Genomic DNA, 15,758 nt, shown 5'->3' on the forward strand with positions numbered 1-15,758 from the left:
AAGGAACAGAGGTCTAGATAGTGGCTTCATGGGCCTCTGTGATCACAAGATTGGGCCTTTTATCTTCAGTTAGATACAGGATTATTCTCTACTCCTTTTCCTAACAACAGCAATCTCCACCATTACACAGTCACTGCATTGCATGCCAGCATTGCCTGCATTTCAATCATTCTGGGGCAACTCATTTACATAAACAATGTACTGTGTATTAATGTGTATGTATACATACACACAGACAAACATATTAGAGGTGATCATGATATCCCCGTGATGAATTGCACAGTCAAGTAGAATTTAAGTTGTTGATTTTAATATTCAGAATAAGCTTCAAGAAAGTTGAAGGCCCATTTGTAGCTTTTTTATAGAACAATACACTAATTGGATCTTACTCTCCCCACTTACTAGTAAATGACTTGCATAGCTAACTGATACAATTCCATGGGCAAAGGAAAGATGTCTTTTGTGGTACATTGCAAGATATTTGTGCTTGATCCATTTAAAATACAAGTTTCTGTGAAGCTGCATGACTATTTCACATATTAGAAAGACTCTTGGCAAGTATAAAGGTGATTCAGTCAGAAAAAGGCAATTTACCCTGTGATTTTTCACATGGAGCTCAATAACAAAATGAATATTCCAAGTATAATGGAATATTCAGTGCAGTGCCAGCACTGTCAACCTTTGTTGCTTCACTGCTCGAATTTTCCCACATTGTATTTACAATTTCCTCCCTCTGTGCATAGGGAACGTCTTCATGAATACCTACAAAGCCATGTCAGCACTTCTTTCAAATTCTTCCTTTACTCTACACAGCAATGGCTTGTTAGAAATACATCTAACCCACTTATGCAGCCAGTTGCACATGCTTGTAGAAAGAGTAGTCTCTTCTTTCTGTAACTAACTCATGTCACGTAGAATTATCTCACCTGCTACTTCTCCACCTCCTCCCTTTGCCATCCTCACTTCTTGTCTCTCATTTTACACTTAAATGATAAGCCCCTTTGGGGAAACACCATCTGGCAGGATTTAGGTCTGCCGAATGTACAGAGCTGAAGGACCCAGACCTCAAAGCATTGTGTGCAACTAAATAATAATATCAGTAACAGCAAACTCTTATGTACTCTGGCTTCTTAAGGCTGATACTCTCAACAGCTCAGGCTTCGGAAAACCACTAATATGGGCTGACATAACAAATTAACAACAAGGGGAGTTCACAGAAGGGCAATCCAGCCAAAGCCTGCCAAAGACATTAGCATTCATTTTGCAACCTTGTCTCCAGTTTGTGCAAAGTTGATGGTTGGAGGTTACACTTTCATTAAAAATTGACAACATTTTAAATGCTAATCAAAACCACTTGTCCTTTCTACCTCTATTTATCCCGGGGTGAGGGGGAGGAGAATATTAAAAACAAAAACAAAACAAACAAAAAGAAAAACCAAACCAACAAACAAACAAACAAAAAAACACAAAACAAAACAAAAAAACAAGGGTGAGATAGAAAAAAAGAAACAAAACATAAAAGAAAACTAACTTTGAACTGCAATAAATAGTCCCTCACATGTCTCCCTCCCTCCTTCTGTGCAAGACAGATAAGAGCTATGCAGATGGAGTGTCAGGACCTCAGCTGCAAGGGGGAAAGCTCAGTTTCTGGAGTTCAGGATACTCTTTGCAGGAAGAAAGGGTAAAAGGCAGTGGGTCTGGGAGGCAGTGTGAACAGAAGAGGAGGCAGTAGAGCAGGATGTTCACTGGCAGTATCACTGTAAAATGTCTGTCATTTCATGGAGAAAAATAAGATAAAGAGAAGGAAAATAACAGAGCAGTAAACTGACCAAATAAATCTAAAAATAGTGTGTATTTATAGAATGTAAAATATTGATTTGAACTCATCCTCAGGCACAGGTAATATCTAAGTGGAGGCTTAAGGTAGTATCTAACTGGGAAATAGTAACACATTTCTGTTACACTGGGAGGAGAGAGGAAAATACTTCTTGAGAAAAAAAAAAAAAACAAACAAAACAGATTTATTTTTATCAGATTATTTTCATTTATAAGAATACTTATAACAATTTTTTTTCAGAAAGGAAATCCAAATTTGTGAAACAAACATAAAATACATTTAAAAATGTGCAGTCAACCATTTGAAACTTGATCAACTTGAAAATATTTATTTTCCCAAAAAGAAGGTCTTCAAACAAGAAAATATAATAAATTTAAAGAGGAGACTTGGGAGAGTTCTGCTTGGTTGGTTGGGTGGGGTTTTTTTGTTTGTTTTGTTGTTGTTTGGTTTTGTTTGTTTGTTTATTTAATGTGAGCAGTTATACTCCAAGTCCTCTGAAGTGTCTGTGTAACAGTAAATTACAGTGGAACTGGCAGTGGTGTGACTATACCAGTTAATGTAGCAACCACTGTACAATCAAGCTGCAATCTCACATGTACCCTCAGAGATAAGAGTGAATTGTTGCTAGATAACAAAAACAAAATTACAATACAATGTGTATCTATACCTATACCTATTTTCATTTCTATGTATTTGCTTACTTTTATTTTCTGCAGAAGTATAAATATGATTTTCAAATCTGACTGCCTCTAGCTAGACTTTAGCTTTTAATTGGGCTCCTAAATCCCTGTTTTCAGCATGTGAAATGAAGTGTTTATAAGCATAACTTCAGGCAACAAGTCAGAACAAAATAGGTTCCACTGCTGATTTGCCACACAACAGTATTGTTCATTTAACTTTAAAGAAACTGTGCCAGTTGGTATCACATCAGAACTTAATACTACAGTTTGACTGTATACCTTACTCAAGAAGTCCATATAATAATAGAAAATATTTTAAAAATAACACAAAACAAATGTAAGCAATCTGAACAGATTAGATGTTCTAATGTGTTGCCTACTTTCAGAATATGTTTTTTAAATCTCTTTTTTTGTTTGTTTTTTGGGTTTTTTTTTTAAGAGCCATATTACATTAAAACAATCCAACAAACAAGACAAATAAAACACCTATGTAAACCATTGGAGTTTTAGCCAAATTTCTGTGTAATCTGCCTTTCATAAATGTCGCTTCTACTCTTCAATTGGGTCAAGCAGTCTTTATATCCTATGCTGAAATACTGTAAGATTCTCCTGGATGCTGCTAAATGTTTATCTCATACTCCAGAAGTGGCGTGTTTTCAACAGAATGCTTATAAAGTGTTTCAAGATTTCTGTAAGATGTATAAAATAAAAGTGCTATTATTCTGAAATCCTAGGCAGTCATGGAATTAGGATCTCAAATCAGGAACTGAAATAAATATGCCCTTTAGAGGGGAGAGAGAAAAGATTAAATTAATAATATTTCAAGGATTTTTTTATTTTAAATTAAAATGCATGGTTTAGACCATATTTCAATTATCAGCTCGACATTACTCTTTAAGCAAATGACTAGAGTTAACGAGAGAGCTACTACATATTGAATACATTGATTTTCTGCTTGGTGTAAACTCTAAATAGCCGATTAGAAAGCTGTGAATCAGAAGGACTCAGTGTACCTAATATACCCAGCAATAAATTACAAGCTGAAAGCCGTGCAAATCTTTGAAGGAGAAATGTATTCTAAGCACAGGACTATGAAACTTAAATGCATAAATGTTAATGGCAAACCAACCCTATCTACCAATTTAAGAAATAGCGCAAATTTTGATATGCATATCAAGCTAATGCAGAAAATTATTGAGCTTAGAGGTAAAAATATACCTCAGATTTATTTAAAGAAAAAAATATTACTGTGAAATGAATACTTAATTGAACAACTTCTAATAGGGGATTCACAGTGTTCTATGGTTTTTATCCTTTCCCATCATCATCACATTGGCTTATCTAGTGTCATGCTCATGCAAAACAGAAACTTCTGATTATGAACACCGCAAAACTGAACTAAATTCATCCTTGAAGTAATTGTGAAGGCAATGTAGTTTTAGCAGAGCTGAGCATGAACGTATGATGCAAAGTTTCTATAAACAGATTATCTAGATGAACTATATAGAACAAAAGAGGAATAGCTGTCCTTTCTTTAAAGATGAGACCCTACTTCATTGATAAAGATTATCTGGTGATGTGAAGGGTTGTACTCAAATTCCTTCTAGTTACTTGTCTGTTTGTCACATTCTTTTTGTCGTTTTAACTATTTGTGTGTATGTCTCCTTTAATTAGTTTTCTGTGTGAACCTCTTCTTCCTTCCTGATAGCTGTATCTGTCTATCTGATACATCTAGTTGTATTACATCTATCTGATCCTTACAATGGTGCTATGCATCTATCATATGCATACAGTTCTTCTTCTGTGTCAATCAAAGTCGACTTCAGGTTTCCATTCAATGTCTAAATGGATGTCTGTTGATACTCTTTTAGTTTCCTGGGACAGGATTCATTTTTTTCACTTCGTGTATCCGGATTACTTATCACTTATTCTGGCCCAGAATCCTGACATGGAACTCTTCTTTTAATACAATAACTATAGCCTACTAGCAGGAGTCATCATGTTAGGCACAAATACTTCATCTGTTAAGACCTATGGGTTTTTCTGTGTTCTCTACACTTTCCTTCCAAATACTAAATTTTTGTAAGTAGAAACTAGAGAAACTTCTCATTTTAGCACTAATTTCCAACTTTAATAATTTTATATTGTATAAAGAATAATATTCTGAATAATAACATTCTTTTTAAGTTATTGAAAACCACTTCTAAATTGTAGGATCGCTCTTCTGTAACTTTAGACCTCCAATATTTTGTTTTCTAAAGTCTCTGTAAGCTGCCTTTGCTCAAAAGAGGAGAAACCACTTCTAAAAGATGATTCATATGTTATTTTAGGTAGTCAACTTAGGGTAAGATGAACACTCTTTTGGAAGGATTTTTGTTTGTTCTTCTTTCACTGACCATAGACAGAAGCTAGAGAAAACCCATATCTATTGTCACAAAGCTAAATAAAAATAGGAGTAGCTAATATTTCATATAAGTGGTTGTTTGTAGCTGTAAGAGTTCAAAAGCTCAAATTTTAAATGCAGATAGAACAAAATTGCAACTTTTTTTCTGTCCACTGTGAAGTGAATCCTGAACATCCTAGAAAATATTAGGAGTAGTCTATGTTTAGGTATTTTGGGAAGTTTCTTTTCAGTTGTTTCTTTTCAGATTTCCAAGACGAAGTAAAAATGCAATGGTTTTTCAGGGATAGAAAGTGACTAATATATATTTGAAAATCTATTGCATTTCCTATCTATAGAAAAGTCAGCTGCCTAACTGTGTATGACTAAACTACCACTGCCTTAAGAGAGGATTTGAAAAAATTGAAAACAAACAAACAAACAAACAAAGAAACAAAACCAAACAAACAAAAAAAAAAAACCAACCAATAAAAAACCAACAGCAGCAATGTGTTGGGCTTATGTTTGCATTCTCGGTTTACTTTTGTTAGAAAAAAAAAAAATAGCTGACAACTGTGCATCAGTCTTCAGGATAGAATCACAGTATTTCTTTGGCTGCAGTTTGTAAAACAACATGCCAGAACTGGCCAGAACTCATGTGGATCAATGCTTTGTTCATCTTGGACTGAGACTGAATGAGAGGGATCCCAAAATTATGACAGAAATCCATGCCTAAAACATCAAAGACCTTCTACCGGGCATTGCCTAGAGAGAGTAACTAAACTTAAGGGAAGAAATGGCATTCATAATGAAGACATTGAGTAAAATTGGGTATTTTAGAGCCCTATGACGTCTTGTGGCTCAGGTAACTATTCCTGCTGGAAACATTTACATTATTTCCTCAGTCTCGGTCTGTGTTTTCCCTTAGATGATAGCTTGAACTCATCTGGAAGAATCAATCTCAATCAATGTTGTATGTAATGCAGGGCTGTCAAACTCATTTTCATCAGGGGCCACATCAGCCTCGCAGTTGCATTCCAAAGGCCAAATTCCCTTTGGCCCCTTGAAGGGAACCATGAGGCTGATGTGGCCCCCAGTGAAAATGAGTTTGACACTGCTTATATAATGCATGTGAATGCTTGGACACTGGAGCAGAAATTATATAGCCAAGGATTTTTCTCATTTTAATAAAACAAACAAACAAACAAACAAACAAACAGAAAGCTGCTTATCTCTGCTGGTCCAAAAAAAAGGACAGGGAAACTTTGACCAACCAGCTTAATTTTTGCTCAGATTGTAAGAGCTTTGGGATGTGCTTGTAAACCTCATCATACAAGGAGATCCTGGGCTACTACAAGGGCAATAAAAATATGAAGAGTATCCTTAAACTTCATTAGCTGAAACTCTCCTATATATCACAGCTTGAGTAAAGAAGGAAAAAAGAAGCAAGAGGATAGAGTTGACTCTATAATAACTTTCCTCCCTCTCCTGTGCTGAAATTGTCAGGTCCAATGACAGACTCTGCTCCAGTGTGTTTATCTGATAACAGTACAGTCCAGGAACAAATAACAGACCTTCAAATGTGCATGAAAGGTAAAGGCAAAAGAAGGGAGGGGAAGGGAAGGGAAGGGAAGGGAAGGGAAGGGAAGGGAAGGGAAGGGAAGGGAAGGGAAGGGAAGGGAAGGGAAGGGAAGGGAAGGGAAGGGAAGGGAAGGGAAGGGAAGAATTGAAGCTCTATTTAAATTTACAGTGGGTGGGCATTTACCAGAGTTTAATAATGTGTGGCCAAGATATAAGTGCAGATAACCATTGATGATATAGTCACAAAATGGATATTCGTTCTCATTTTTTCAATATCAGTGACAGGTACTTCATCACAGTTTTTGGAACACTGCTGCTAGGAAAAAAAACAATAAATAATTTTATAGAAGAGGAAAAAGAAGTTATAATTGTAAACCACTGATTAGTTATCACAAAATATAGTAATTCATGAGGATCCTACATATTTAGAACAAAGTACTCTATTTTGTGTTGTTTTAAAAGCTATGCAGCATGCCTAATAAATGTTATTTGGAAAAATATATAGCATTAATTCCAAATTTCTGTACTTTAAATATGCTTATTCTAAAAGTAGTACAATAAATTTGAACTCTGCTTAGTAGGTTACATAATTAAGAGTAAGTAATTTTTTTTCTTAAACACTTATTAGAAGGATGAAATACAAATATCTTGCAGATCAGCTTCTGCCAAAGCCAAAGAAATAAATGCAATTTATGTAATCACATTCTGTTTCCTCTGAGGACCTTGATCACCGAATTGTACTTATTTCCAGTCCAGAAGAATAAGCCTATTATCTTGTCTTAGGATGTATTGCATTTCAACTCTGTTCTTCTTGCATCAAAATGCCATTAGCCTATACTGAAATTTTTCAGAAGCCAAATTTGCATTGTAAGTAGTGTGGGGCAATAGAAGTGTATCTAAAAGGAAAAACTGTGTGGGTGACCATGCAGCCATGCCATATGAATTATGGGCAGTCGCAACAGAGCAGGATCAATTATATATTGTGGATAAAACTACAGCTATTTAAGGTCAATACATATTGGTTATGCATATTTTGGATCATTTTTATTTCCTAAAGGAATCTTGTTCATGTACTGTGTGGCAACACTAAACTAAACCTGGTACATAGGGATAATAAAAAGATTAGTTTCAACAGTGCATTATTGACGTCAAGTAAAATGCTGATAAAGGACAGCCTGACTGGCTTCTGTATCAGGATCAAAGCCAGTCCAGACCATACCAAAAGACATGTGGAATGCGTGCTCAAAAGCTGAACTGTTGTATGGACTGTGGTTTCATAGTTAATAATACTTGTCTTTTCTTTGTAAATCAGTCGTGGCTGCAGTATTTTGCAAACTCAGCTACTGCTTCTGTTTTTGGTTAATACATAAAACTGAAGCAGCAAAATATCTCTTCAGGTCATATACTACACATCCTGCCCCAGGGCAGAATACATCACACCCAAATATGATTCTATGATTATGATTCTATGAAATAATTCCTGAAAAGTGTTTTTCTAACTCATTTTTACTTGTTTTCATTTTCATGAATCCTGACGATACACCTTACCAAATCCAGTTCTAATACAATCTTTATCTAAAGATGCCTCTATGTGTTGAGATGTGCAGTTTTTATTAGTTTCACTTTCATGGTAGGTGAGTCTGCACACCCTTCACAGCAGATATGGTTACATTCATGGTGGTAGGCAGCTTCTATGATGATTTTTGATGTACCTAGATGGAAGATGACATATAAATGTAAGCTGGTTTTTTTAATTCTTTTTTTTTTTTTTTTCTCGCATTACAGAACTTAAAAGAAGGATAAGAGTAGAGTCATATAAAACCCTGAGATGCAACATAATGCAGTAAAAAAATAACATCTTTTAATGGAATTGTTAAATCATTATACAGAATTTTACAGAAACTTGTATCCTTGCAATATGCATTGGTTTGGAAAATTCTTTAGTGACTTTAACATGCTTTGTTAGATTTAATAGGTATGGGGGTTTGTTCATGGTGTTTGGGGTTTTGGTTTGTTGTTGTTTGGTAAAATTAAGTGTAACATGATCAAGATATACAACATATTGTATCGTATTTTGGGGGAAAAAATGAAAGAAAAATGTGGTGGACACACAGCAACGCTTACCATATTATTGGTAATATTTATCTTCACCACTGAAAAAGTGTGGCGTTTTGCAAAATCATGAATGATTCTGTAAAATTATGGTAGAGAATTGCCACTGGTTTTGCTATTGTAGAGATATATGGGTGATTCTGTTCGGCTGGTTTTTCAGACTCCCCACTTGTCCGATAACCTGCCAGCTAGTTTCAACCAAGACTGATAAAAAGTTTAGCTTTGAAAAAAAGTACTTAAATCTCATTGATTTCATGTGAATGTGTAGATGCATGAAGTGATAGATTCAAAATGCTGCCCCTTCTGAGAAATATTCTCAAGCTTATTTTACAAATAGGACATTCTGTGCCATGGGCAGCCATGGGGAACTATGGTCGTCTTTTCCTGCGTATGTGTTTGTGGTTTCTGAGCTTGTGGAATACGTTTGCTTCACAGTCTGAACCTTTTATCCAGAAAAAGCTTTTTTTTTGTGAAGGCTGAATTTCTCAGGGATTCTCATGATTCCACTAGCGTTCAAATAATCAGAAAGAACAAAACCACAACTAATGATAAATCAAAATCAATCATAACTTTATATGTACTTGAATGTAAAATTACATAATGCCTTAATAGATTCACATATTTAAAAAGCTGGGTTTACTAGGATCCTCTCTTTTGAAAGTGTGATAGACTGCAGAATTCAAACTAGTATTTAATACTTCATGCTCACAATTCACACTGAAAAATAACACCTTTAAGAAAAAGTTACTCAATATTTATTTATTTATTTATTTTAAATATCACTAATTGAGAATTTACTTCATTTGATAAAATGAAGTAAAGATTAACCATATGGGCATTTTTTTCTGTTTAATTTTTTTGCTACATAAACATCCAGTCACCAAATCCTTTAGATATAGATGCTGATACAATACAACTGATCCTGCTGTCGGTGGACAAAATTAATTGCTTGTATAAGAGAATGTAACTCCACTGGAGTGAATGAAGATATGCCTAAGCTACCATGAACTTTCTAGTTCTGCATCAGAAATCAGAGGTCTTGCTATAGACTTCTAGTTTAACATCAAGATAGATGCAGAAATGTATTGACTTTTTGTTTTATTTTGTCTACACATCAGTCTAACTGACCCCAAAAAAAGACTATTTAGCAAAATGAAAGGATACGGATGTTAACTATAGATTCCTTGGAAGCTTATGATTTGGAATAATTTCTTTATGTTAGGTATTGAATATGAAATACACTACATGGGATGATTCTCCTGTATGCTAAATTATAGATTTGCCCATGGAAATCAGTTCAGCTGTTTAGTAGAAAGTAAATCTACACACATGTCAAGCTTTAAAACAATTTATTAACACAGTTGCTGTTGCAGATTGTTGTAACCATATACTAAATTCCAGTTCCAGAAATGTTGATGATTTCTCAGGAATCAAATACATATACATCTTTAAGAGATATCCAGTTACAGAGATCAGATGATATTAGACCCACTTTCATGTTTCTGACTGCTGTGGGATCTTCTTAGTGTCACGAGTTTTTCTTGGCTGGGGAAAGAACATGTAGTCAGGCTGACTGTCTCCCAGAATTCCCCATCTGTTTTGAAAGTGCCCACTAATAGGTTTGATATGTCACTACATTTGTCCTCTGGGGAAGATTATGTAGAGCTGTGGAAGATTTCTTCTATCACACAGAAAGCTTCAGACTGGATGGTTTTCAGGAAGGAAAGGATTTTGTGACCTTTTTATTGTCTTCAGAATACCAGAAGCTTTTCAAAGTAATAGCAACCTGTAAAAAAGTGTGTATGAACTAAATTGTGCTTTTATTGCATCCAACACAGTTACATTCCCTTTAACTTTCTGTGCATAAGCTTTCCAACTGTTTTAGTACTGAAAAATGTGACCAAATAATGCTTTGCAAGAAGAAATTTATCTGCTGTATTGAACTTTCAGGAACTCAGTTAAATATGTGTGTGTGTGTGGTGGAGGAGGGTATAAGCAAGGAAACAAAATTAAGCTTTTCAAACTACAAAAGTTTGCTTTCACTTTGTATGCCACAGTCACTTTAAAAAAACAAACAAAAAAAGGGTTTTTTTTATATCATGTTTATACTTTTGACTTTTAATTGACAGAGAATTTACTGATACTGTATTTCAAAGACAAGGGATATTTTTTTTTATGGGTCATTGCTAAACCTTGTCTAAATAGAAGCTTGTGGCCTGATTGCATCAGTTCTTCAGAACCTGGTTCAATTTTCTGCACTGTTGGGCTCTCCAGTCTTCTGATGGAGTTTATAAGAAGTGAACATAGGCAGAAGTAATGAAAATTGGACTCTTCAAATACCTCTAGTGGGGCTTGGGAAAAATATTCAGAATTCACATCTATTTCTCAGAGACACTTTCAGGACCTCAGATTCTGGACAAATGAAAGATTCAGTCCATTCAGCACTTTTTTTTTTTTTTTTTTTTTTCTGAAAATGATGGTTTAATTCAGAGGGAAATGTGAATATGTTTTCAGGTGGGGATCAGGCTCAGAAGTGTTCTCTGTTCCTGATCACACTGTCTGGTGCAGAAACATTTGGAAACACTGAAGAAATCTCAAAATGGCCTGGCCTGTTTAAATGACACACTATATCCCCAAAATAAAATAGCCCAGACCTTGAAAATGGAGAAGGTCTGCTTGCTTTGCACAAGAAACTACCGGCACATTGTCAGGCCACAGTGTATGCAGGTCCAACAAAAGCGGCTGCAGAACCATGTCAGCATGATGTTGTCGCTACTAGCCCCAGGTTAAATATCAGGCTCGGCAGTTGTGCTTAATTTCAGTTTGAAGCCATAAATCAGCCCCTGGAGAAGACTGTGAACATGAGTGAACTTTGTTCAGAAAGTTGTCTGCACATGTGTGAAAAGAGTAACCGTTAACTTGATTGTAGGTTTTTTATGCCAGTTGTTCCCCTGGAATCTCAAAGTAATGCTCCAAGTCCCTTGCTCTAATCACAAGCTTACAAAATTTAGTGAATACTTCTGAAATGGCTTCTCTGTGTATTGAATGTCACTACTTCACTGCAGAGGTTCCTGATTTATACATCGATAGAATTTATTATTGTTGTTGTCGTTATAGTGACCTTGTATGAATTTTTGATCCATCATACTGAAAGCTAGATTGCAAAATGCAGCGACAAGTACCCCCTACTGCATAAAAAGTCAAACGTGTTCTTGAAAAGTACAATGTACACAGAATGAACCTAGGGAGTTGACCAGCCCTTTTTGTTTGTATTTGTCGTCTAACAGGTTCAGCTCCTGAAGAGAATTGCCTCTGAACTCTAAACCTGGAAGCTGCATTTGACTTAGAAGATTTAAAAGCTGCATAAATATATTATTTCTTTATTTGAAATATTTACAATTGTTACTTGAATAGTACATCTAATTTTCATGGCCAAAGCTCTAAACAATATGGAAAAACAAAATAGCTTTCAGAGAGAAGCCTTACAAATGACTAATGGATTAGACATCATGAGACATTCAAGGTACTTGATCTATTTAGCTTATAAGTAGGTGTGACATAACCATAGTTTATGACCTTATTTCTTATAAATGTGAGAAAAAGAATTTTAATAAAAGAGTTTAGCAGGCAAAATAAAATATTGAGTGTCTATAAGTTGAAGCTAGAAAAATTTGAACTATAAACAAAGATTTAAAAGGAAACAATTAACAATGTGTAGGAATGATGTTATATTTTATTTTTATATATTTATTTATATATTATGTTTTATTTTTCATAACTAGAAATGTTTAAATCAAGGAGTTACCTGAACACTGGAATAGGTTGTCAAGAGAGGCCATGTAATAACTGTCTTCAGAGATATCCAAAATGTGACTGGATATGACCCTAAACAACCTTATCCAAATATGAAGTTGTGTCTAACTTGAAAGTTGGCCTTGGTTTGAGTCAGAGGTTTTTTCATCAGAGGAAAGGTCCAATATCTGAAACTTCACGCCAACTTCACTTTGATCTCCCTCCTTGTATGTTAAAGGACTTGTACAGGAATTATGCCCTTTAAAACTAACATCTGGGAAATGAACACCAAATCCTATATTTCATGATACCTCTACCTGAGTGGCTTTTTCTTCTTTCCCCCCTTTAATTAGTTCCCCACCTAAGCAGCTCTGAGTCTTTTGTACTGTCATTTGCTTTCTACACAGCACAAAACTGAAATAAAAGAAGCATTAATAAATGCTAAAAGAACTACTTAGTTTAGCTAATTGGCTTTACATAAGGTCAAATCAAAGGCCTTTCTGAAACCCCTTCACTATTTGTTCCTGAACGCTAACCAATAACATTACAAAAGGCCTAGGCTTAGCCTTGACTAACCTGCCTGAACAAGGCACTGAAGAGCCATTTGTTCATCTTCCTTAAAGACATCTCCCGCAACTTCTTCCGCAGATCTTTGCCCTTCAAATAGCACGAGCTGCTTGCTGAACTGAAAATTTTCCCTTTGCATCTATCAGACCTGAATAGTAAAACAGTAAATTGAAGACCTATAACATGTCCAGAGTCCAGTGGAAAGTGATGACATTTGCCACTGAAATGTTTATTTGAGCGATGGGGGTCCCTTGTTCTGGAACGTCCTCCTTTGGGGAAGTTCTCAGATATGAAAGATAAAGAATTACTCTAGAAATACTGGCTGGCCAAAGCTCATAAATCAGCTTTTTCTAAAGCTCAAATACTGTGATTACAGGCTCTGAGCAGTTCCAGTGGACAGATCAGCAGGGTACATCACTTTTTTCCCATCCTGTGACTAAGCACATAACCTTTTCTTTGTGTCTTAAATCAGACTGGAAGCACCCAGGCCTGCTTGACAGTGAAAATTTTTGAGCAGCAGAGGCAGAACGTAAGCAAAACACTTGAAACAGTCCACTAGTTTCTGGCTGACAGCTCAGCTTCACTGTGGAGGCCTATTGTCTTAACAGTGCCATGGAGAAGTTTTGGAAAACTTAGTTCTTTATAGACATCTCCCAGTGTAACAGAACTGTAAAGAAGCTGAACTTGAGAGAAGTAACCACTTACAGCTCTTTTACTAATGAGCTGGTTTGTGTTGTTTCAGTATGTTTCAAGAGTCTGGTGGGATAACTTAGCCATCTTAGTACTACACAATTCACATACATGGAATATTTCTACATTGAAAAGGCATGTTTTGTTGTATTCAGAAAAGGAAATATATTAGGAACAAGCTGTTTTTAAAAAAAGGAAAAAAAAAGTACATATTTTGAGAGTTATGTTTAAAATTTAATTTTGTTTTGTTTTGTTGCTGAAGATAACCCTTTCATACAAGTAAAGCTGTTGGACTTGTAACAGTAATTAATTCAATAAAAAGTTATGGCAGTGTTTTTCATGTCATCAGACTCAAAGATCAGAGTGTTTCCTTCTGGTCATTAAATCTCTGAATGCACGAAAGAATCAGATTAGAAGCTTGATTTGCATACGAAGACTGTCTTAAACACAAATCCACAAAAACAGGGAAACATATATAGAGTGTACTTTTTATATAAGCACACATATATGTAGAGACAGATATCTTCTTTCCTTCTCAAACTTAGCTAAGGGCTACAATCTAAATATACCTTTATCCATAAAGGATAACAAGACATAGTTGTAATGAATTTCTGAGGTTTCTGCATTTGTTTAAATGAAAAAAATAGAACAATATCTTGCAAATATTGCTAGGTCTTCATCCCCCTTGTTTTCTCTTTCTCTTATCATATGTAACTAGACAGATTGACCCTCAAGACATTCCCAGCACCCTGGATAGCACATTATCTTAATGTTTCTTTCTTCGGAGCCATCATTTACTAGCATCATTTTCCCAAGTCTCTCCTAGCCAAATCCAGGTTGCTACATGTCTTTCTGCCCGTTTCCTGGTACCCTGCACAGTCTGTCAAGTTTGTGTGTGCCTTACGTACGTAGATTAGCTCTTTTGGTAAGGGGAGAGACATAAAGCTGAACTTTGCATTTTAAATAGGCAACATACTCATGTATCTAACACCTCTCTTGTCCTAGATGCACTTTCTGTGCATTGTCTATGCCCCTTTGGGACTTGAGCACCTATATCCTAAGCCTTTTTTTATGTACATGTTTAATAATTAGCACTTCAGCATGGTGCACAGTGAATAACACATAATTTTCACCAAAAGTAATGAAAACTGGTGGGATAGTTGCAGAAATTAAAAACATTTGACTTGAGAGAAAAATATGTTTTCAGTTGCTTCTCAGCAATATTGAAGAGTGTACAGTACCTACATAAAGTGGTATTTTCAGACAAACATATATGACACTTGGAACTGACTCTCTTTCCTGGCTCATACCTTGGGGTCTGGTTCCACGTGTATTTTCTTCCTTGAGGGAAGCACTAGGGAAAATTCCCACCCATGCTGTCACTAAAGTTCATTATCTAATCAACTGGGTCACCACAGCTCTTCCTAGGACCTCATTGCGAAACAGATTGCCCAAATGTTTGCATTATAAATAAATAAAGAGCTATTGTTGCTCTGCAGATACAAACTGTGCATGAGGCATATATCTGTCCATAACAATCCTGTCTTTTTTTTGTTCTTGTTGTTGTTTTTCCCCTGCAAGCATTTCAGAGCAGAGCATTTCAGTGATTCAGTTTCCAGGGTTACCTAGACATAAAACCATTGCTACAATTCAGGAGGCAATGCATTATGGCACAAGAAGAGGAATAAGTTTCTAGGAGAGCAAACATAAGTATGGTTAGTTCAGGAGAGCATGGGGGAAGCATGTGTGTGTGTGTGTTTTTAAATAAATGATACATGGCATTGCACTTTTCTGTCTTTCTCCTTACAGAAAACACTTTTTGTCTCATTATTCTTCTTATCATCTGCCTCACTCCTTGCTACCCAATACTGGTGCTGTAGAGTGTCTAAAGAAGAGCAACAAAGCTGGTAAAGGGTCTGGAGCACAAGTCTTAGGAAGAGCAGCTGAAGGACCTGGAGTAAAAGACGCTGAGGGGAAACATTATCACTCTCCACAACTGTCTGAAAGGATGTTGTAGGGAGGTGGGTGTTGATCTCTTCTCCCACGTAACAAGTGACAGGACAAGAGGAAACAGCCTCAGGTTGTAGCAAGGGGGGTTAAACTGGATATTAGGAAATTG

This window comes from Nesoenas mayeri, assembly GCF_963082525.1.
Source record: "Nesoenas mayeri genome assembly, chromosome: Z".
Taxonomy (NCBI): domain Eukaryota; kingdom Metazoa; phylum Chordata; class Aves; order Columbiformes; family Columbidae; genus Nesoenas; species Nesoenas mayeri.